This window comes from Dermochelys coriacea, chromosome 19 (assembly GCF_009764565.3).
Source record: "Dermochelys coriacea isolate rDerCor1 chromosome 19, rDerCor1.pri.v4, whole genome shotgun sequence".
NCBI lineage: Eukaryota > Metazoa > Chordata > Testudines > Dermochelyidae > Dermochelys > Dermochelys coriacea.
The window spans coordinates 4,057,365-4,080,890 of record NC_050086.2 but is presented as its reverse complement, the minus strand read 5'-3'; the positions used below and the strand labels follow the sequence as shown (position 1 = coordinate 4,080,890).

Here is a 23,526-nt window from a genome sequence, read left to right as displayed (position 1 = left end):
ACAACCGGTCCGAGATCTTCATCACCCAGCTTGACCAGATACTTCTCCACACAACCTCACTGACACACCCACCCACCCAGACAGATCTTCACACAGAAATCACACCCACTCAGTACTGTCACACTTACAACTAGCACATGCGCAGACACTCACGTGGAATCACACACATCTTCACACTCCCACATAGTCAAAACTCACACAATCAAACATTCACCCATCACGGCAGGGAAATTCACACACAGCCCTGTGTATACAGGAACACACGCAGACAGAGACACGTGCACACAACACACACACCCCCATCCCAGGAGCACACATGCACGCGCGCGCACACACACAAATGGACGTGCACACAGTCACACACAATCCTACTCAGACTCACACACATACAACACAAACACAGCATGCATGTGTTCACACAGAGAAATGGATGTGTGCACACACTCATGGCCACACACACAGAAATGGAGACAGGCACACACGCTCACAGACACACACACACAAACATGCTGATCACACAGGAACACCCATCACAGTGCCATGCCAAGGCAAATGTTGCTTGCTTTCCCTAACCCCGGGAGCCCAGCCCATGTTAATATTCTCACCAACCCAGGGGAAATGAAGATCCAGGAGCACTGAAAAAACGTGTATTTTGTTAAGAAATGCCAAGACCTTTCCTTTTAATCTGCAATAAAGCCTGTGCATCCCCGCCAGATGGGGAGGTGATGGCAGCCTGAACTACCAGTCACGCTTTCCATGACCAAGAGCACATATGAAAGCAAGAACATAAGAATATAAAATCACGACTGGTGTGGAGAAAGTGAATAAGGAAGCATTATTTACTCCTTCTTGTAACACACAAACTAGGGGTCACCAAATGAAATTAATAGGCAGCAGGTTTAAAACAAATAAAAGGACGTATTTCTTCACACAACGCACAATCAACCTGTGGAATTCCTTGCCAGAGGATGTGAAGGTCCAAACTAGATTCAAAAAAGAACTAGATAAGTTCATGGAGGATAGGTCCATCAATGGCTATTAGCCAGGATGGGCAGGGATGGTGTTCCTAGCCTCTGTTTGCCAGAAGCTGGGAATGGGCGACAGAGGATGGCTCACTTGACGATGACCTGTTCTGTTCATTCCCTCTGGTGCACCTGGCATTGGCACTGTCAGAAGAGAGGATACTGGGCTAGATAGACCTTTGGTCTGACCCAGTATGGCCATTATGAATCCTGCTGAGAACTACAGATCCCCTTGCAGAAGCAAGGATTCCCAGGGCTACGGAGCAGATGAGCCAGAAGGGAGCCCAGTGCCAGCTGCTTCAGAGGAAGGTGCTTGAAACCCTGCGTGGACAACAGCCTGCACAGAGGAGCTGTTTCTTCCTAACGCCCCAGCTCCTACCCCCAAAATCAATTTCAGGCTGGCTTATGCCCTAATGGGTCATAGGGCCCTAAAGCCAACCTACCATAGGATCCTGGGAGCCTAAATTGATCACTGACAGCCTGGCCTTTAAAGGGGGGAAATGCAGATTCCAAGATCTTCTCGTCTGACCTTCCGCGTCACACAGGCCCAAAATAGAGCTGAGCTTTTACAAAAACACTGGGCTCTGATTTAACAGCCGTCAGTGATGGAGACTCCACCCCATCTCTGGGTGAATTGTTCCAATGGTCGATTACTCTTGGAGTTAAAAATTTACACCTTATTTCCAGTCTGAATTCATCTAGCTTCAACCTCCAGCCATTGGATGGTGTTAGACCTTTCGCTGCCAGACTGAAGAGCCCTTTAGTAAGTATTTATTCCCCATTTAGGTGCTTAAAGACTAATCAAGCCAATCCGCAACCCGCCCTGTTGAGCTCTGGGTCTATCATTGTAAGGCAGGTTTTTCAAACCCTTCAATCATTCTCGAAACTCGTCTGACCCCTCTCCAATCTATTTACATCCTTCTTGAACTGTGGGCACCAAACGGTTCGCAGCATTCCAGAAGCGGTCAAAAGAACCTCTCCACCCCGACACGAGAGTCCGGTTTATTCATCCAACCATCGCATCAGACAGTTGAGCCACAGCATCACCGGGGGAGCACATGTTCAGCTGATTATCCACCAGGACCTCCCAATCTTTTTCAGAGTCGCCACTCCCCAAGATAGAGTGCCCCATCCTGTGAGAGTGGCCTGCATTCTTTATGCCAAGATGTTCTCATTTACATGGCCCCATGCAACAGCTGCAATAAATCTGAGAAACAGGAAATGATGCCAAACTAAACCCACTCATGTGCCAAATTCCCAGGTTACCTGGCACGTCCCCTGGCTGGAGGGGATTTGGTGTAGAGAGGTGCAGAAGAGAGGACAAGGAGTAAGAGCAGGAGTTTTTTTTTAATTTAATTCTCTTTTCGTGTCTACGTCTGCCTGCAGCCCTTCCTGCCAGAGCGGGGTCTGTTAAATAATTTAACCCAGGCAAAGGGAGAGCAGGAGAACAGCCGAGGGGCGGATGGAATTAACATCACAGGACTCCTTGGTGGCTTAGTGGCATCACCTGGACTGCGTCTCGCCTGGCTCTTCATACTCTGGGTCCCAGTACAGTCAGACAGGTCTCGGCAGGCATGCACATGTGCATCTACAGATTTGTTTGTTTGTGCATCTGTGTGGGTCTAAACATACGTGGCACTTCTAGAGAGGTTTACAAAACATTTAGGACCAAATTGTCCTTTAGCCCAGGATAAGAAGCATGGTTTGGCCATGCCAAGTTAAACCCCAGAAGAGCGTTACCAGTAGGCAATCACCATTGGGTAAACTGAGGCAAAGGTTAGGTAAGTGACTTGCCCCAGAGCACAGCAGCAGAGCCAAGAATTGACCCCTGATATCCCAAACTTCCAGCCCTGTATTTTTACCACAAGACCGTCTAACACCACTCCCTTCTCTAAATAAATGGGGTGACAGTCACAGCTGCAGGCAGCCCCAGTTCCATCGCTGAGCTGTGACCATGCCGGCCTCTCGCTCCGTAGCCACCTTGCCTTCCAGAGGGAGGGGCAAGTGGCAGCAGCCTAATGATTTACCAGGTGAGACTGCATACCCAGCACTGAGCCCGCCAGCTCCCCCTCAGCAGCGATGGGAGTCAGTGTCCTGGCCCCACATTGCACAGACATGCCTCCTAATCTTCCCAGCAAGCACAGAGCACGATTCAACCCAAGGGAACCTCTGAGGAACGTGTAACAGGAGGGACCGGGAAGCACTTGCAGCACAGAGCATGCAAAGGAAGAGCTGCAGCTGTGGCAGCTTTAGAGATTGGATCCTACCCTCTCACCCCGCAAGCCAACCTACAAGCCCAAAAAGCAAAGACAAATGAAGGCACAGGCCTGTGCGAATAGGCCCAGGTCCCAGAGTCCCCTGCTGGTATCAGGACCTCAGCTATCATTTTTAAAAATAGATGTTTCTTTGCAACGGTGAGAGTTAGAACAGTCTGAAAGCGTGACCCAAGCAAAAGGGACTCTGCCCGAGTCTGCAGGGGCTGAGAGCCTGAAACAGCTGCTCAGAGAGGGGGTGGGCCCTGAATGCAACTGATGCAGAGATGTCAGAAGCCTCCCGCAGAGGAAGCGGCAGGGGCTGCTAGAAAGCAAATGACCTGGCCACACCCTCACCACAGAGCAGGCCAGGCCACCTGAGCTGGGGCTGGCACTCTGGGGGGGACCACCCTAAAGTTACCGATGCAGGACAAGTGTTGGCCCTCTGCTAGGGTGATTGCCGTGGCTCCCCCGCATGGGGTGTGCCTACAGCCCTGCATCTATCCCCGCACAGAAGCAGCCCGTCATCATGTCCTCATACGGAGCGGTGGGCTGCAGAAGCGCACCCCTTCCCCTTCAGCCTGGAGAGGAAGGGGGCTGAGCGGGGAGCTCTCTTCACACTAATTCTTCTCTGGCCCCCAAGCCCAAAGCCAGCAAAAAGCAGGTGGCTTTGAATTTGGGGGCCAAAAAACCCACTGCCCCTCCTGCAATCGTAGCGCTCAGAGTGGAGAGAGATCTAATGGAACAGCTAGCCCATCCCCTTCCCAGGTGTAGGGTCTGTCCATCTGTCTACATCCTCACACCGTGCTCGACCCCACAGGATGCTCCCGCTGCTGGAGGCTGCACAACGGCTGGTCCCCAGGGGCTGCTCTCCCCAGGATTTCACTCTCAGTGATTGTAGTAATGGGGCTCCCGCCTTTCCCAGAGCTGCACGATCCTGTCCCACTTACCTCTAGCAAGCCCCTCAGCACCCCATCCTTTCCCTCCTTGACCACGGCTGCAACTGCTTCTCATGGCCCTCCTAAGTCTCAGCCCCCTGCATCTCTCCTCCTCCAGCCCCTTTTCACCATGCCGCACTGCTCTTTCCTGAGGATATTCACAATACATCAGCATCTACCTGGCACCCAGGTGCCCAGACCACCACAGAGCATGGAGAATACCCCCATGCCCCCGTCCATCCACATTGAAATCCACAGCCCCCATCCCAAAGGAACCTGATGATCTCACATATGCTCAATAACACCACGGAGGTGAGTCAATGAAGCACCATTAGAAGGGAGAGCCGTAAATCTCCTTAAGTAATTCAGGGCTGTGCCACCAAGGATGCAAACACTTCAAGTGCAGGCTCTGAGGCTGTTCTGGGGACTTCATCTGCCAGTCCCCAGGGGTGAAGAGACTTAATTGGAAACAGACCCCAGATAACAGCCTCAAGGCGATGGTTTTCTGTGTGTCACCATGGCACTTGTCAAACCTTTTAATAAGGCAAATTAGGGATGTCCTGGCATGCACCTCTGGAGCGCAGAGTTCAGGATTGCTAGCTCAGAGACATGCAAGATTTTCCCCCAGAACAAAGATAGAGAGACGACGTTAACACCTTCCGACTAATGGGTTTTGACTTGCTTGTCAGCTTACCTGGAAAGGCCCAATCACCTTTCTCATTTTAAAAAAAATAAATAAGTTGGGTCTGGAAGCACAAAATAATGACCCCATTTGTGACTTCGCTCCTGCTCGCTGCACATGCAGGACTAGTTATGTATTGTTTGCATCACAGCAGCACTTCCCAGCCCCAGCAGATATCAGGGCCCCCTCGTGCTGGTTGCTGTGCAGACAGAGTTTATAATCTGCACAAACCTGACAGGCAAGGGAAGGAATATTATTTCCACTGCACAGGTGGGGAAGGAGGCACAGAGACTGAATGACTTGCCCATGGTCATAGAGCGTGTCTGTAGCAGAACTGGGCACTGAACCCAGATCTCCTGGGTCCAGTCCAATGCCTTATCCACAAAATAACCCTTTCCCTTGCCAGTGCTCCTGCCTTCCATCAATGCCCAGAGAGCCATGGTTTTCAAGCGCTATACCCCAGCCTGTTCTATGGCATGGGGTGGGGATACAAAACAACCTCCCTTTGTGGGGGGAGCTTAGAGAACCAACCCCCAACACCTCAAAACACCAGGGTTTGGGAGCCCCATCAGTGCAGGATACCACAGACTCGTAGTCTTACAAGAGCTTTCAGTCAAGAGCCAGCAAGAGCTGCTCCCAGATGGAGAAATCTCTATTCACAGCTATATTCACAAGTATACATACACACAGCAACTTCCAAATGGAGACGCTCAGAGCCAATTGCCACCCAGTTCGGATGAGTTCCCTACACCACACTGCCCAGATTTTATACCCACACGTATTGTTAGACAGATGGACGGATACATGCGCAGCATGGCACAGCTGGACAAGTTTCCCAGGGAGTTGTAATTTACAAGCATGTATATTTTAAATAAGTTACAGTGGAATATTGAAATTTGTGCTACAACACAGCAGATCCTTGGGGCCCCCCTTCCCCCCAACCCATGAATTAGGTCAGTGGCTCACTGGCACTGCATCTGCTCCGGCCCCAAAGGCTCCCTCCTGGCATTTGGAATTTCATAAGCTAGCTAAGGGTTCGCCTCTGGCACCGTGCAGGGAGCAGCCCAGGGGAGGGGAGTTATTTTAAGATCCTTTGTAGATGGGAGACCCAGCTGCCACTTTGTTAAAAGCTACCCTCTTTTTTATGGGCTGGGGACTCCAAGCCAGAGTCCTTTATGTCATCGCAGTCCTGAGCACCTCCCCGCCCCCCCACAACTCCCTGACAAACGAGTCTCTACATCATGATTCTAAAGGCTTTATTCCACAGCACTGGTAGCCGCCGTAAGCAGGCAGTGGGCCATTTAGCCACACAGCTTCTTCCATTGCAACCCAGCTTCTACCCTTCTCTGGAATCAGAGCACAGCCAGCATCCATGCGCAGCGAGACCAGAACTCAGCTCCTCCTGCTCCAAAAGCATTTGCCCCCCCTCTTGAGCTGCAGGAGAATCTCTGAGCAGTACAGGGCCCATGATGCACAGTGAAGCAGTTCTGATTACATTCAGCAGAAGGCAGTGATGCCCAAATGGGCCCGCACACGAGTTCTCGGCACTCTATCTCCTACAGCTCTTGCTCCAAATGTCTGCCCTCTTTATCGTGTGATACTCCAGGAGCCTCTTCTCAGCACCTCCTTGCTTAGCTTTGTTTTCTCCTACAGTCCAACCTCGCAGCTGGAGCTACAGGCTTTACCCCCTGCCAGGCTGCCACCACCTTCCCTGAACAGATCAGGTGGCTGGAAAGGGAGGGGGGCGCTTGGTAGAGTTCCCATCCATTCCCAACGCCTGGCTTCCTCCACGCTGCAGTCTCACAAACCACCTCCTCCACGTGGCTAAGCAGAGCTTCTGCCATTAAACGAGGCTCCCTATCCTCCCGCTGCATGGCACAGGCTGATCGCCAGCTGTTATTCCCACCTGCTCTCATGGGGATGCGTTGCACCTTTGGGAGTACAGGGGGTTGCATTGCTTGGAAGCACCAACTGCACCAGAGGCAGTACACCAGACCAGGTAGACCCCTGGTCTGGCCCCACAAAGATGGGCAGGTGACAGTCCTGAGTGAACAAGGTTAATACCATCCATTCCTGGATGTGACTGGTCAAAAAATTACAGCGAGGGAGACCCCTACACAAATCCAGGGCTGCCAGCTCTCAGGCTTCTCTTGTTAAGCTTGCCATCTTTGATGTGTTTCTTAAAGCCCCAGCTGCTCGAGTCCCACGGTGCCATGAGAATCCCAGCTTAAGTGTGTTTCTGTCTCTCCTGGTTCTGGCTACCACCCCAGAAGGCAACTAAACAGAGCCCCAATATTATGTCTTGCTTTAAAAAAAAAAATCTCATGATTCTGGGGGCCCAGCTCCTGATTTTTGAACCTTTGGAGCTGACAAAGCCACAAATCCCAGCATCAGAAAGAGACACAGATCACATCCCCGCAGGGTGAGGGGGGAATGCAGAGCCCCCCCCCCCCCACACACACACACACACACATGCACGCACACACAGAGGGATCCCACCACCAAACTGCCCATTTCTTTGTTCACAGCGGCTCAGAGGCAGAGGAGAAAGCTGACTCTGCAGCCACTTTCCATGCGCAGGGCCCACGAGCGCTCTCAGGCGAATTCATTAAACACGATAGCCCTGATTTCCCTAATACCTCAGCCCTGCCATTTACCCAGCCACTCCCTTCAGTGGCAGACTGGGCATTAGTTAACAGCCAGAAGCCGGGCAGCGCTCACATTGGCTGCTGCCCCATCAGAGGGATCCACCCTAATCTCCATGAACCGCTTGGTTGTTTGGTGATTACAGTACACAGAAGCCCACTTAGCCGGCTGGCTGCAGGGGAGACAGACCTGCTAAGCGACAAGCACTTCTGCTGCAGCAAAAGGAACCCGGCGCTGTTCACAGCTGGCTGCCTGACGGTAGACCCCCAATTCCCGACCTTGGCGCCTCTGGAAAAGGGGACGTGCTCACCACCGATTCCACGGGAGCCAGTGGGAGAATAAGGCACTCAGCAGTTGGGGGGGGGGGGGGGAGGGAACCACAAGGCCACTTATTTTAGGTGCCTAAATGACACTCTAGGAGCCTGGCTTTAGACTGGGGGGGAAATACTGGCCTCCACTTCCAGGTGGGAGAGGCAGCATAGGCTAGTGGACAGAGTTGCAGCCTGAGTCTCAGAATCTATTCCTAACCCTGGCACTGACCTTCTGTGTGAACTTGGGCAAGTCATTTCACTCTCTTTGTCTCAGTTTCCCCTCCATTCGGCCTTGGCTGTTTAGCTTGTAAGCTGTTTGGCACAGGGACTGCCTCTTATTCCAGGGGTATCTCAGTCAGGGCCCCCCCCCAAACGCTACCGTAATGCTAACAGCAATGACGCCAATCGAAACCCCAGATCTTGACCCGAGTCCAGTGCCAAGTCCTCTGTCTATGAAGGTTGTATTCTGCGCCCCCTTACGCCCCTCCATGGACGTGAGCAGAGCAGCAGGGTGTCAGTGACAGCTGGTGCCTTGCCAGACACTCTGAAGTGCAGAGAAGTTTGGATTTGGATCTGGATTTCAGACCCTCAGCTGGGGGACTGGAGCAGCCTATTAGACAGAGCTGGAGGTTGGATCCAGATTGATGTCTTGAAGGTCAGCTCAGGTTCATGTCAATGCTTCCAGTACAGCAATGAGACAAATCCCACAGAACATTGACCCAACAGTGGTACTCCCTGTACAGACCAAACCAGTAACTGCACTTTGAGCTTAGGCCCGAAGGGCCACAAAATGGGTTATCACCTTATTAATTAGGCCCTGCAAAACCGCTTCACAAAACAGGTCAGTCCTAACACTCCCTTTGTACAAGTGGGGAAACTGAGGCACGGCCTTGCGCGCTCCCCCCACCACAACGCAGGAGTCCTGACTGACTCACTGCCCCTTTCTCTAACCAATAGGCAACAATCTCACTCTGAAGTATAAGCTTTATTTTCCTCCTCTTTGGGTCTTTGTGATCTTGATCTGTTGTAAAACTGAATTCACACTCCTAAAGTGAATGGATACTTAGACTGTAAGCTCTTCAGGGCAGGGACTCTTTCTTTGTTATACATTTGTGCAGCACCTAGCACAACAGGGTGCTACTGCACTACAAATACTACTAGTAATTTCAAATAGCCTGCCTCGCAGGTTCAGTCCATGATTTCCTGCTGCAGCAAGTTCCACAGGTTAACTATGTCTCATTTAAAAACAGTACTTTCCCTTCACAGTGAATACAGGACCCTTCCCATGAGAAAAGTCAGACAAGGTCAGCCAAAACCCCAGAGGACAGAAGTTAGGAAAGAGCAGTTTCTTAAAGCCATGGTGTTAAAACAGCCGCCAATTAGTAGCTGTATGCTAAAACTCAACAAGCTGCCACCGGTTTTAATTCATTTATGTGTGCGCGCACCCACATGGTATTCCACTGTTAGTTGATGTATCTTAACACAGACCGCAAAGCCTAAGTGCTCAAAAACAATGAGACTGGCTTTAAAACCATGAGATTTATTTAAATAATAAAAATGGTGGGGACTGTTCTTCACTTCCTGCTTTTTGAACCATTAAGTTGCACACTGGTCACGTTTTCAAGCATCTTTCGACAACAATGAGGAGTAGAGACTTGCTTTAAAAAAAAAAAAAAAAAAAAAAAAGACACCGGAGACTCATGTAATCATCTGCCTGCAGGAGTTTTAAGAAAAAGCACCAAATATCAAGAGGCTCGCAATAAAATTGCAAGAGTGGGCAACACCACAAACATTTGCTATTCTACCGATGTCCTGACTCACAGGTGGCCAGCATTCAGAAATGTTTGCATCCACTAGCACTGGTCACAGCTGCCATCTGAAGAGGTTTTGGTCGCAGAGAACCGGAGAAAAAATAAAAATCACCTTGACATGTACAGAAGTGCCTGCTTAGAGCAAAGATACATCTAGCAAAACTTGCTTTCTTATTGGCTCAAATTGTTCAAGCACATGTGTAAGCCACACCCACTCCATTAGCACACTGTCCCCCGCTAGTGGTTAGCAGTCTGGGACACAGAGGGCAATTTCCTGCAATACCCTTGAAAAAACCTTACTGAATGAAGTTTAAGTTTCTTTGGAGTCCACTGTATTAAATGCACAGGTTCTGTATTGTTGTGGGTCTGGATGATCAAAGGATTGTATTGAACAATGCGGTAGACACAAATGATCTTTTGGGACAGTATTTCCTGGGAAATTATTTAGGGATCAATGCAAATTCTTCCTCCAGTTATTCAAAAACCCACTCTTTTGAAGCTACGCCCTAAGCAGAGACACATTGTCAGCTGATTACATGTTCAGAGCTAAGGCTGTTATAAAGGTGTAACCACAAGAAAGCCTCTTGGTGGGGTTTGAAGAACTGACTCCTACCAGAAACCCTGCTAGAGGTAATACCTGGTGAGATAACTGACATGGGTGTAGGTTCTTTCATTGTTCTCTGTAATGCTTTTGTCTTGAGAATAAATGTGCTTGCTTAGAAAGAGCTGTGCAGTAACATAACTGCCAGCAGTTATGCTGCTTATACACCTTCAAAGAGAAAGCAAAACACAGGTGCTTTGCAAGCTGTTTGGGACAGGGACTGTCTCTTATTCCACGTGGCCAGTGTTGGCAGGGAACCGTGCAGCCTGGAAAGACACCCTGGTGAGGAGGGAGAGCGACAGGAGTCTGGGAAAGAAAGGTGGCAGCCGAGGAGCCTAGAGTGGGTCCCCTTACCGGGTCACGGAGGGGAAATACAGGTGCAGTTGCCCAGAACTGTGACACAGACAACAGAGGTTGATGAGCTTCTACAGTCTTTCGCTAACAGAGCCAGATATTTAAGCTCAGGCAGAAAAGTCTCGTGTCTTTCAATCCAGAGGTCCCAGGCTCAATCCCCACTGCTGACAACGTGCCAAGGATCACCCCAGCTAAAGTGGATTTGCGCTGACAGAGTTAAATTCCTTCCTGTGCAGAGGGCTTAAGTGGGACTTTTATCATTATTGTCCTTTAACATTTATCCTGTGGTAGCCCCGACAAGTTGGCCTTCCCTTAACACGCTCAACCAGACACCTTCACAAAGCAGAGGCAGCTCATATGGCTGCCCATACAGAGCCGTGCCAGCAGCATTAATGTTACCTCAAACACAGGCTTTCTTGATTGCAATTACAGGCTACCACTCTGAAATGCTGCACCAGTCACCTTGGTGCCAAGTCGCACATTACGGGGTTGTGTCAGGAAAAAAGGCCATCCACCACTGAGGCCATTTGTCAGTGTATCTGTCTGGGCGTGTGCATCGACCTGCATGCCAGATGACCCTGGGCACCTACCTGTAAATGCTTTTTCAAGTGCAACTCAACAGCTATGAATGATACATAAATCACACGCTACCAGTAAAGCTTTGTACCTCTATAGCAGCCCTCAGTGGAGCTGCTCAAAGAGGCTGACAAGCATCAGTTGCACCTCGCATTGCCCTGGTATCCTTCTAGCCTTGTCAAGAGGGATAAACTGAGGCTCAGAAGATCAAGTGGCCTGATTTCCAGAGGTCCCGAGCAGCGGCAGCTCCCACTGGCTTCAGTGCCTCTTAATATCACACTCCTATAAAACTCACCAGGGTCCCAGAGTAAGTCAGTGATTGCCAGGAAGAGACCCCCAAAGGTTTGCTCCCCTCCCCCCTTACTGTAGTGTTGCTCATGAGTGCTCGGCTGCCTCCCACTGGTTTATTACTGTAGGACTTCCCCAGGATTATTGCCGGAGGTGCAGGGAGCCGTGAAGTGTACGTGTGCGGTAAGCAAGGTTTGAAAAGGGAGAATTACAAAGAGAATTACCTCTTTGCTTGGGCAACACCAGCCGAAAAGGCCCTGAGACGCATCTCTCTGAACTGTACCAGAGCCGAGAGAAATAGGAATTCTGCAGCTGATTAAAAACCACATCATTACTTGTTCCAATTCCAGTCTTTGGGGGGTGGGAGTAAAAACGTGACAAGTCTAATTAGGATTTATAGAAGGTTTTACGGGAGTTTAAATAGAAAGATGTCAAAGTTCATCCGCAGATACTCTGCCCTTTATCCCTGGTGTGGGAGAGACACACAGATCTTGCCTGTCTTTATAAAAATGTATAATTGTACCAATTAATTCTCCTTAGGCCCATGTGCATTTGCTCTCCCATTACATGTCTCTCCATGTACCCTCCTGAGCTGACATACCTGCCCAAGTAGTTTGATCAGACCCTGCACACGCACACAGACAGTACCGGCCTGGGAATGATTAAGTCATTTCTTTCCCATCGCGGTAGTATCTCCCTCCAAGTGCCAGGTCACCCTAACCGGAACAGCAATCCGTACACCAAAATGCAGCGAAACAATCCGTCAGTTGCATTCTGCTTCAAAGGAGGCTGGTGAAAGCAGAGATCCCCAGGAGCTAGTGTCCCTGAGAGAAGGGGAGCAGCTGGGAAAGAAGATGGGAGAAAGCACAGATTTCCTGCTCTGTGCGCACTCTCGCTCGTTGCTTCTTGGCTTGCTTCGAGTGGAAGGGGGTGTGCAGAGCCTGAGTGGGAACCTAGATCCAGGCAAGCTATGAGCTCAGCTCAGAGCCAGCACCTTCTGCAAGCAAGTGCTTTCTTCTCCATTGTATTGCACTCTGGGGGAGCGCTCATCTTCTGGGAGGGGGTGCAGACGGGACAGATTGCAGATCAGGTGAACAGGGGAAGGGGAAGGGCGTAGGGAGAAGACCGTGTGACATGAGAGAGGGGGCAGGAGAGAACGCAGGGGAAAAGGAGGAGTGCCGGGAGCAGGGGGAAGGACAGAGGTGACATGGAGGTGCAGCATTCCATCCCCCTTGCAAAGGACAAGTCACCCCAGGGCTGCACCTGTCCCTCCGAGGCTAGCCCAGCCCTACTTAAGCAGGGCTACCTACAAGCTCGCCGTGGCCAACGCTTTACGGCAGCAGCACCGGCCTGCAACAGGGCCCTAGGCCTGCCTCAGGTCCTGGCCCTGGCTGCCAGCACTCAGCCTGAGCTGTCCTAAGGGACCCTGGCCGCAGAGGAATCCCTAGGAAGCCGTGGGAGGAGGCCACAAACTAGACACTTAAGTCTGTTTCAGTCGCACAGATTTTACAATGTGGATCTCAAGGATTCCTCTAGGATTGCCAAGCACAGCAGCCAGGTAGCCTTTCAAATAAGGTGACTCATCTGTATTGTCAAATCTCTCAGCCTTGGTGTTAGAGAGAGAGAGAGAGAGAGAGACCGACCCACACACACCAATGCCCTCTGATGGATGGCATCAGTACCCAGCTGTGTTTCATAGGCCCTACATGGCTCAGAGCTAATGGGGATTTTCTTTGCATTCAAGTGGGAGGGGCAGATGCTTCTGCAGAAGCAAGATTCACTCTGATTTATTGTTTGTATTATGGTTGTGCCTAAGGGTAGGTCTACACTGCACACAAAGCCCAGGTCTGTGGGGCCTGGACTTCCGGACAGTTCACGGTTGCCAAGCCCACGTTTGAGCGTCCACGCTGCATTGTAAACCTGGCTCTCGCAGCCTTGCTATCGAGCCCATACTGCGCTGCGCAGACCTTCCAAGTCGGGTCTGCAGCGTGACTCGCAACCACACTGCAAAGTCATAGGGCTGGGTGCGAGTCGCAGTGGGACTCAGGCTCTGAACCCAGCCCCTAGCAAGGTCTGAGGACCTGGCTCCGGAGAGCTGGCTGACCCCTGTCAGACTCATTTGTGTGTGGATAGTAGGGGGACTTGGGCTCAAACCTGACTCAGAGCCTGGACTTAGTGTGCAGCACAGATGTGCCCTAAGGGCCCCAACTGGGATCAGGGCTGCACTGTGCTAAGTGCTGCAGACACACCTTGTGGGACCGTCCTTGCCCCAAAGAGCTTACCAACTAACTAGAAAACATGGGAGAGGAAACTGATGCACTGAGAGGTGAAGTGACTTGCCCAAGGTCACACCCAGGTCAGTAGCAGAGCCAGGAAGAGCACTCAGATCTCCTGAGCCTCAGTCCAGCCAAACCCCAGTGCCTCTCTGTGATGCAGCAGGGAGTGGGGTGGATTTGACCTCGGAGTGTTGCCAGGGAGGTTCACTGGGACTGTCTGCCTTGACAATGGGAGACTTCTTCCCCTGAAGGAAGATACCTGAGGCTGTAACATGAAGCAGGAGGGGGGTTGGGAGAGCTGATACCTTTGCTGGGAACTGGACCAAAGGCTAGAGGAGGAGCTGGGGGAAGGGGGAGAGAGCCTGCTGGAGGGGTTTTTGATTTCAGTTTGGAGTTGAGTGGTGAAACACAGGGAACCCCAAGGCTGGGGTCTAAGTTCTCTGGCCCTCAGAAGGACTTGACTGAGGGGTCCTGGTTGTACCTACAAGCTCTATTTGGGACTGTGTTCCTGTCGTCCAATAAACCTTCCTGGGATTCACCGTGACTCTCAGACAGCCAGTAAAATGGAAGAGGGGTGCAGGGTCCTAACTCCCCCACACTCTGTGACACCCTTGGGAGCCCAAGGGGAGCAGCAGAGACACAGCCACGCAGCCCTAGCTAGCCACAGAATTTTGCATATTCTATGAATAGGCCAAATGAGGCAGGGTGATAGCAAGGTTGCATCAGTACAAGCTTCGGACGGTCATGTTGTTCCCAGGGGGCTAGGAAGTGATGAGGAAACCCGGCCTGAGCGCCACACATGGGGAAACAATTCACAGGCGAGGAGATGAGCACAGTGAGGAGAAGCGACTTGGCCCAGGTCCCCCAGGGAGTCTGGCGGAGCTGGGAACTGCTCTCCAGTGCTTTACACACATGCCCAGCGACCCGACCATGGCCTTCACCACGAAATACAAACTTCGTAAGGCAGCCCATCCAGACATGGGCAGCAACTTAATCCTCCAGCTGGGTCAAGGCCATTCCCCATCCAGGTGAAAGTGTAAGTCTCACACCCCTTAGCTGGGTTTTGGTTCCAGCTTCATTACCATTTAATTCATATTTTGCTCAATGAAACAGCCCGGGCTCTGGGGTCTTTTCCCTTGTGTGGGATGGGGCATTTGCGATTTTAATAGTGAACAGTTTCAGAGTAGCAGCCATGTTAGTCTGTATTCGCAAAAAGAAAAGGAGTACTTGTGGCACCTTAGAGACTAACAAATTTATTAGAGCATAAGCTTTCGTGAGTGTGAGCTGTAGCTCACGAAAGCTTATGCTCTAATAAATTTGTTAGTCTCTAAGGTGCCACAAGTACTCCTTTTCTTTTTTAATAGTGAAGTTTTTTTAAAACTGAGTTACTTCACCCTGGAAACAGACCGACAAGCCTGCATCTGAGGGGCCACTGTGTCCTTTCCACTCTGCACAGGTGCCCACTGCACCAAACGGCTTGTCAAGAGCCACCCGGGGAAAGTTCTCCTTGATCCACCATCATGATGAATGGGGGCAAGGTGATCTATTTATACACCTCCCTGGTGTAACTAGGAAAACCTTCCCCAGCCGCTCCTGATAAGATTGCTCCACTTGAGATTCATTCCTATATGCCATGCAGCTTGCAGATGGGAATTGCTCCACCTGTACGCAAGCTCCCTAATCTGCCTTTCAAGGAGCAATTCTATGGCCTTTTCGCAGTGCATCAGCCCGCTGTTTGACGATTAACCCAGCTGCACATTGTAGGAAGGAAGAAACCACTATATCATGGTGAGACAGGTTATGAAGAAGAGAAACCAGCCGCCTATTCGTGATTTCAATAAAGCTATGCCAATTTATACTAACGGGGGATCTGACCCAAACAGCATAGGGCCTTAATGCAAGCTCATGCTGGCCTCTCAGCATTTTGAAAGAGAAATCAGGAGAGTATTCTTAGAACTCTGTATCCTTCCAGGCAATGTAACTTTATTTATTCATTGCCAAAGTCCTGGAGCAAGCATCCAGGATTGCAGTGGGAATCTCCATGCTCTCTGTGTTACAGCAGAAGCCTGTTCAGTCAACCTTTTTGACCTAATATTCAGTCCTTTACTGGGTTTGGCCCTTTGAGAGCTTTTGGGGGGGAATCCTGTTGTGTGGAGAGTGATGGGCTTAAGTCACATGATCTGGATCTGTGTCTAAATTCTTCACATTGTTTGGCTCCACGGCTTTGGTTCCGCCTATTATGGTAATAAGGGCCAAGAGCAACGTTTGGCTCCACATCCACACCAAAAAAAAAAAAAAAAAAAAAAAATCAGGGTAGGCTGGATCCAGGTTTTTTGTTCATCTTATTATTAGAGAGCTAAGGGCCATGTGCAAAACCTGGATCTGGATCCAAAATGGCCAGCTGTTCAGGCTTATGATGGAAAATCAAAGCCAAGTGCAAAATTTAGATCTGGATCCAAACTTCCTGGCCGTTCAGATCCAGGATTCAGTGCAGCTCATTATAGATCTTAGCTGTAAGTGCAATATTTGGACCCGAAATACTTGAAATTGGATGTTATTCTGTGCCAGTGATATTCCATCCCATATCTCTCCCCACAAAACTCTTGATGGGCCCAAATAAAAATTCCGGACACAGGCACTGGGAAAAGTTTAGCCCCCGACAAAGCCTGTGCAAAATGTAGATCAGTTAAACTTTAGGAATTTGTATTTGGAAGGGGGAGGGGGCTCTGGCTCGCTGCTCCAGGAGAGCCCAGCCATACCATCAGAAAGAGTAAGACTTTTAGACTCTTAAACCTTAGGTCTAAGATTCTCCACTTCTACTCTTCAGATCACAAGACTAGACCATAATAAAACCCATGGTGTGGAGGGGAAGGGCGTTACTCATAATGACCCCCTTCCATCACAGATGTATCTTGAGGTATGAGACTTATGTTCCCAGCATGGGTACCACAGTCCCAAAACTTGCACTCCTTTTATAGCACAACCTTCCTGCGCCCCAGTATTTCCCCAACCCCCAATAGCAAGTATTAATTAATATCCCAGGATCACTTGCATTCACAGCCCTGGCAATGACCCACATGCTGGCTAATGGCCATGCCTTATCTACCTGCAGAGCAGTGCATCTAGGAGTTTAGTGCTGATGAAAGATCGTAAGTGGTGATTTAAGTCCTTTGATTATCCGCAGAGTCGGTGCAGCAGCAGGGCAAGCTTCCCACACGCCACTGTCCCAACAATAAGCCTCAGCCCCCGGCTGGAAAAAGCCTCCCCATAAAGCTGGGGTAGGGTCCCCATGGTCCATCGAGACCTTGACCTCTCTCAGCAACAAGGGAATGGGTTGTAGTGGTGGTTTTACCACCTGGACAGCGGCCCACTAATGCTAGACTTGAGACCACCTTCAGCAATGCAAACTCCCCTCCTAACTCCAGTCCACCACCGCCCCAGTGGGGACCCACTCTTTCTCCAGAAGCTGGGCCGTCTATGGCAGCTGTCTTATTGCCACGCTGGAATCAAAGGGATGGCTGCCCTCTAGGGATGATCTAGATCAAGGGTGGGCAAACTTTTTGGCCTGAGGCCCACGTCTGGGTATGGAAATTGTATGGCGGGCCATGAGTGAAGAGCTGTGACAGCAATGTGGTTTTTTAAATCAGAAAAGACACTGTGTTGGGGCGTAGCCATGGGTGGCCATCGCCCACTCACTTATCATCCAGTGCAGGCCCACCCCATCACTTGCCCCACTCCACCACCCAGTGCTCCAGCCTGGGAGCAAGGTCAGGGTGCCGGAGCAGAGCAAGTCCCCAACCCCGCCCCTGGCCGGAGCAAGGCAATGGAACTTGAGGGCCAGATTAAAGATTCTGATGGGCCAGATGCAGGCTGTAGTTTGCCCACCCCGATCTACCCGGCACCTGGGTCTCTCCTGTTCTCTGCCTGAAGCACACCCCCATTTGGCCTCCCAAAGACTGAAATGCTTTAGTCAAATGCAAATTATTGGGCTCTAGTGGATGAAAGCTTACGGCCTTTGATATACAGGAAGACCAATTAAAAGATCTAATAGTCCCTTCTGGCTTTAAACGCTGGGAGTTATTTCTAGGGTGTGGACTAAGCCACACACAGGTCACCAAGCAGCTGGGAGATGGTCATGCTTCATTGTGACCCTGCTCAAAGCCCAGAACTTGTCTGTATGGAAAGCTCCAAGCTGGGGCTAAGGCCTGAAGATGCTAACCAAGGACATTAAGTATTATAAGATGCAGTTCACGGAGAGTCTACCCATCTGAGCTCTACCCTGACGCGCTGACCCGCTCTGTGCCATCTTGCCACGGGTACAAGCTCCGACAGCGCCAGCCCCATGCCAGCTTCCCATTCCAGGTACTCAAATGGCTCTGTGGCTATGTTGGTGGTTGTTTATTTCTCATGTTGACACTCCTGCTGAAACGGGAGCCGCGGGCACTTTGATAAATGCATTGAAAGGGCTGATCTTCTGCCAACCCTTCCTCTAAGTGCATCAGTGATGCTATCACATGCTGCTCCTCACGGCCTGATCCCCTCCCTCAGTCAAAGGAAAGATTCCTCAGCTGCCTACAGAGGAGCCTCCTCGAGGACTCCAGCAGCTGGGGAACACATAGAAATGTTTACAGGAGAGCACTTAAAAGCACTTGGGTGGGATGAAAAGGAGAGCAGGAGAGTCAGGAAATGACAGCTCTTCCCTAAGGGAATCTAAACTTTACCAGCAAGCTCCTGCTCTCATTTACACAACAGTAACTGTTCTGGAATCACTCCAGATTCACACCGGCGGAATCCAGCCCTCTTTTGGGTTCCAGGGCCATCATATACGGACTTGGCATTATAAATGACCATCCACCCAGCTGTGTTTTCATCCCACCAGTTCTGAGCCTCATGCTCAGGGTCTAGATGACAGGCGTAAGCCCACCAATGGATGTAACCCCTGAGAGTACATCTACACTGCGAAAAACACCTGCAGGCAGCAAGTCTCAGAGCCGCGTCTACAGGCTCAGGTTCACAGGCCTAGCATAGCCTGCAGCCATTTGCACTCAGGCTCTGAAGCCCACCCTGGAGGGACCTATTGGGGGGCAGCAGATGTCCCCAGGTGGGTCTGTCACCAGCAGGGTCCCTCCTCATCCCCACCACTCCAGGTGCTGTACATATCATACCCAGGTTATACACATCCCAGATCCTTCTGGTGCCTTGCAGTCTTTCATGTGAGATTCCAGGCAAGACTGTAATAGAAGACAGGGAGGTCCACTAGAGAACTCCCAAACTATTTAAAGGAATACTACCGAATTCCTATACACTACAGAAACTAGGCTCTAGTAACGTACAGAGACCCAGGACCTACAATAAGTGACAACCTCACCCCCACCATGCTGGGGTCTCCAATGCTGTTGCTAAGAAAGACTAGTCCTCTGCAACCTTATTTGGGGTTTTGCAGCCAGCGAGAATAGTGCTTGGGACATGGCAAACCCAGACTTTCACAGGGCCACTGACAGCACAAGCATGCAAGTTAGGGATGGATGTCCCTCCAGATCACTCCATGCTGGGCAGCCTGCAGCTGATTCTGAGAGTGAGCCCAACATGGGAATTAAATCTTCCCACAATTGGCTAAACACATTAGCCCCAGCAAAATGCCCCAAGCCGCTTTGCAATGTCTGTCAACCCCTGCCCCACAGAATTCCCAACAAGGAACAGCACTGCCCACCAGAGCCATCAACAAACAGATGCCAGGGAGCTGTCGAGGCACGGATGCCCACAGGACGCCGCCATGAGAACACGTCTAACCCTCATCATCACATTCTGAAGGGAGGAAGGTTTCACCTTATGCCAAATCTCCATGCCTGCCTTTGGTGTGTACTTGTGTCCCGTCCCATCCCCCCTTCCAGCTGGCCTGCCAACTCTGGGATAACAGCCCTACTTCTGCTGGTAGCTAATGGAGTTACTCCTATAGCTCACCTAAAGGAGGTCTGCACTGCAGTGCCAGAACTCCCTGATTCAAACCCAGTGGATGGCCCAGGCTGCTGGTCATTACATCACGCTACCTCTTTAGCTGAATCTACATTTAGGGCCTGATCCTGCTCCAATTTAAGTCAACAAAAGGAAGAATCCACATCCACCGAGGCTGGGATCGGAGACCGAGCTATGCTACTGCCCATCACCAGGCTCCTGGTAGAGAGATTGTTGTTGGATTTCAGGAGGAGAATGAGGCTCAAACCCAATCCTCCCTACTTTCCAACAACAGTTGAAAGCCCAGGGCCCAATTCTGCTCTCCACTGCACTGGAGTGACTCAGCAGAGCTACCCCGCTGTAAAGGGAAAGGAAATCAGACCCACAGCGTCCACTCTTTACAATACAACCCCTATCCGGCCCGCAGCACGTGTTGTTCTCTTCAGGATCAGGATTGACACTGTTTCTGTGACTCCACAAGCAGATTGCTGAGCAGGGAGAAGGCCTGTCCAAACAGCAGCATTTACTATTAATCAAAGTAGCCACCAAAAAAATAAAACCAATGAAGAACCAAATCCAGCCCATAAAACCCAGGAGCTCGGAGTTCCTGCCCTCACCCTCTGGTCAGCAGCCTGCCCTGGGCAATCGGAGCACCCGATCCTGCCCATTGCTCTGCACAGCTGCTCACAGGATCTGGGCCTTACTTTGGGGACCTCCTCCAGGAATTGCTGGGGTCCAAGCTCAGGCTCCTCAGTGCTTCTGTGTCACCCTCTGTCAGAGGGACTCCAAGCACTGCACAGATGTACTCATTTAGCCTCACCGCCCACGGGGCAGAGCAGTAGCCCCACCCCCGTTTTACAGGTGGGGAAACCGAGGCAGGGACCCACGTTTTCCACAACGGCCTCTCATTCTGCATGCTCCAAGTCTGGAGATACTCTGCAGGGCACCCCCGCTAGGGCACCCCTAGCTCCAAGACAGTCCAACGGGGGCTCAGCGCCCCCAGGATCGGGCAGTCACCTGGGGGAACTGCCGAGTGGCTCAACATCCAGAAACCCCTGGCTGGCAATGAGGAGAATCAGGACCCGATGTAACTATTTACAATCGCTTGTGCAGCGGCAGCGGCCAGTGACTGCCTGGGGGAACTCCCAGCCGACCGGGCCGGGACCCCCCAGCCCAGCGCTAACTCCCCGGGCGTATCTGGGAGGGAGAGCCACTCCCACACCAGGAAGCCCTACAAACTTGGGGGGGGCGCGTTGCCCTGCTCCCCCGGTTTAAACCTCCAAGGGCGGCGGGCGGGGGGTCTCACTTCCCTCCCCAGCAGGCAGATGACCGAGCCAGCAAGTTTTTGCGGCTCGGGGAGACACACGCCCCCCACACACCTCCGCAGGACGCCCCCAAGTCGCTCGCTCCCCCCTTCAGCAACTTCCCCCTCCCCCCGATTGCGGGGCGTCTGCACCTCGAACCAGCCCCGGGAGCGAGTCCTACCCGGGCTCCGCTCGCCCCCAGCCGGCCCGTTTGCAGCCCCGGTAGCCCCCACGGGGTGGGTGGGGAGAGAGCCACCAGCGACCTCCACCGGGAGATTCCGCCCCAGCAGGAGCGAATCGAGAGCGAGCGGATGAGCCAGGTCCCCGGCGGGGCCCGGACGCCCTCCCCCCCAGAAAGCGGGGGTGGGGGGGGGGGCAAATCCGCCCCCAGCCCACGCCCAGGTAGGGACGAGCCCTTGCAAAGTGGGCGACTAACTGTTGCTCGATGGCGCGCACTAGCCGCCAGGCTGGGCTCGCTCGCCAGGATCCAGCTGCAGCCTTATGTGCCCCCCCCCCCCAGCAGCCAGCAATAGCCCCGGTCCTCTTACCTTGCCGGGGAGCCGCTCCTCGCGGGGCTACATCCTCAGCTCCAGCTTCCTCCAGCGCTTTTGCTTCTCCTCCTCCGGATTTTTTTTTGCTTCCTGCTGAGGATCACGCCCCCGCCCCGGAGAATAAATCAGCCGCGATTTCCCCGGCGCCGGAGCCCGGCTGGGCTGGGGAAGGGGAAGCGGGAGGGGTCCGGAGACCATCGGCTTCCTCCCCAGCCCCGCACTGCAGATCTGGGGGGTTAATAAGACAGACACGGCGGCGTCTCCTTTACTCACGGACACCCGGGGAGCGGCGCGGGGGAAGATGCGGAGGTGGATTTCCCCAGGAACGGGGGGGGAGGGGGGTGCAGCCTCGCGCAGACACAAAAGCCTCCCCCCCCCCCCCCCCGCCGGGGCAGCCCGGGCTCCTTGGGGCTTTGCAGGGAGGATGCAAGAGGGTCTCAGCACATGGTGCTTTTCGGTGCCCCAGTCCAGGCGGCTCGCCCGCTCTCCAGCGCGGCTAGGCCAGGCAACGGGGGGGCCCCCCTCCCATGCGCGAGGCCAAGGCGCGCCCCGGGGGCCCCCCGCTCGGGGCGGGCGTGCAGGGAACGGGCTGTTTCGGTGGGCGCGGGGACCAAGCCCCCTTTCCGCTGGGTGACACAGCAGCCGCTTTGCCCCCGGGAAAATGCCCACGCGGAGGGCGAGCCCCACGCCCCCGGCCCCGGCTGGGCAGGGCGAGCTCCCCGAGCGCGTCAGGGGCCGGGGGCGCCGCAGGGCCGGATTCTGGCTCCCCCCGCAGCGGCCGAGCTATTTCAGCGCCAGGCATAACCAGGCCCGAGCTGCGGCTGCAGGAGGGTGCCGGGGTGATTGCCCCGGGGAGCTGCTGCCACGCCGGCCGAGCTCACGGCTGTCCTGAGTTTGCCAGGTCTCCTTCCCCTGCAGGGAAGCCGGAAGGCGCTCCTGGCCTTCCCGGAGGTGTCGAAAGTTTTTGCCAATTTTCAATTAGCTCAGACCTGACCCACAACCCCCAGGCTATCAGTGTCTCTCCCCAATGCCCCTTTTATCATGACCCACAGCCCTGCCCACGCACACACCGCACTTCTGATTGACCCCCCGCTCCCCCCATCCCACTCCTGCTACCCATCCATTATCCCCAGCTGAGTGGGGGTTTTGTGAGCTGGAAAATGTTCTGCCAGGAACAAGGCTGAGGCTCCCAAACTCATCTCACCAATCACTGGAATCTGGCTGTGGCAGGCAGCCTCTAGGGGGATAGCCTGGTGCAAAGGAGGCCTCTCTGGGGCTGTGGTTATGGGCCCAGGACAGCAAAGGCAACAGTGCTTAAAAGGGGGGAGGCAAGGAGGGAGGAGTTGGCCTTACCCCCATTGGAATGAAGCAGCCATGAGCCAGCAAGGTGCCAGTTGTTGAGTTCTTCCTTGGGGAGCATGGACCCCGAAGGGCTGAATCTGCCCCACAAAGAGATTCCCTCCAACCCTGCAGGAGCCAGCTGGTGGATGCATTGGGTCCTGCGCAGTCTGCTGCATTCTGCTCACTGGGCACCTTTGCTGGGGGAGACCTTCCCACAGGACAGCGGTGAAAGCAGCATGCATGTGCACACGTGTGTGGCTGTACCTGAGTGTTTGCATATGTGAGGTGGGGGGGGCAAGTGCTCACACCACTGTCCACATGTGCCGGGGTGTGTGCGTGCACAAGTGTATGGGGGGACGTGCCTGTGCAGTTGTATGCAAGTGTGTGTGAATACACACTAGTGTAGGTGTGACTGAGTATGTGCGTGTGCATGCGCATGTAGACATGTGAATGAGTGAGTGCTTGTACGAGGATGTGTGTAATGGTCTCTGTGTATTTGAGAGGGGAATTTCACATGGGTACCTGTGACACCTCACCCTCACCCCAATGAGCCACCTTCCTCTGGACTCTGCTCCTGGGTCACCATGTTCCACTGTCACCGATCCATTCAGGCATTTTGGA

At 52.5% G+C, this 23,526-nt stretch overlaps 1 protein-coding gene across 2 annotated transcripts in view; it reads right to left on the bottom strand.

Moving 5' to 3' along the window:
• Nucleotides 1–22,102, bottom strand: part of DLGAP3 (DLG associated protein 3) — a 137,700-nt gene extending 115,598 nt beyond the window's left edge. Inside the window, exon 1 of one of the 2 annotated variants that reach the window (XM_038377985.2) lies at nt 21,562–22,102. The gene's annotated coding sequence lies outside the window, so the exon portion shown is untranslated. The remainder of the gene's footprint in view (nt 1–21,561) is intronic. The other variant, XM_038377990.2, reaches the window with a different exon arrangement.
• Between the last annotated feature and the right edge of the window lie 1,424 nt (nt 22,103–23,526).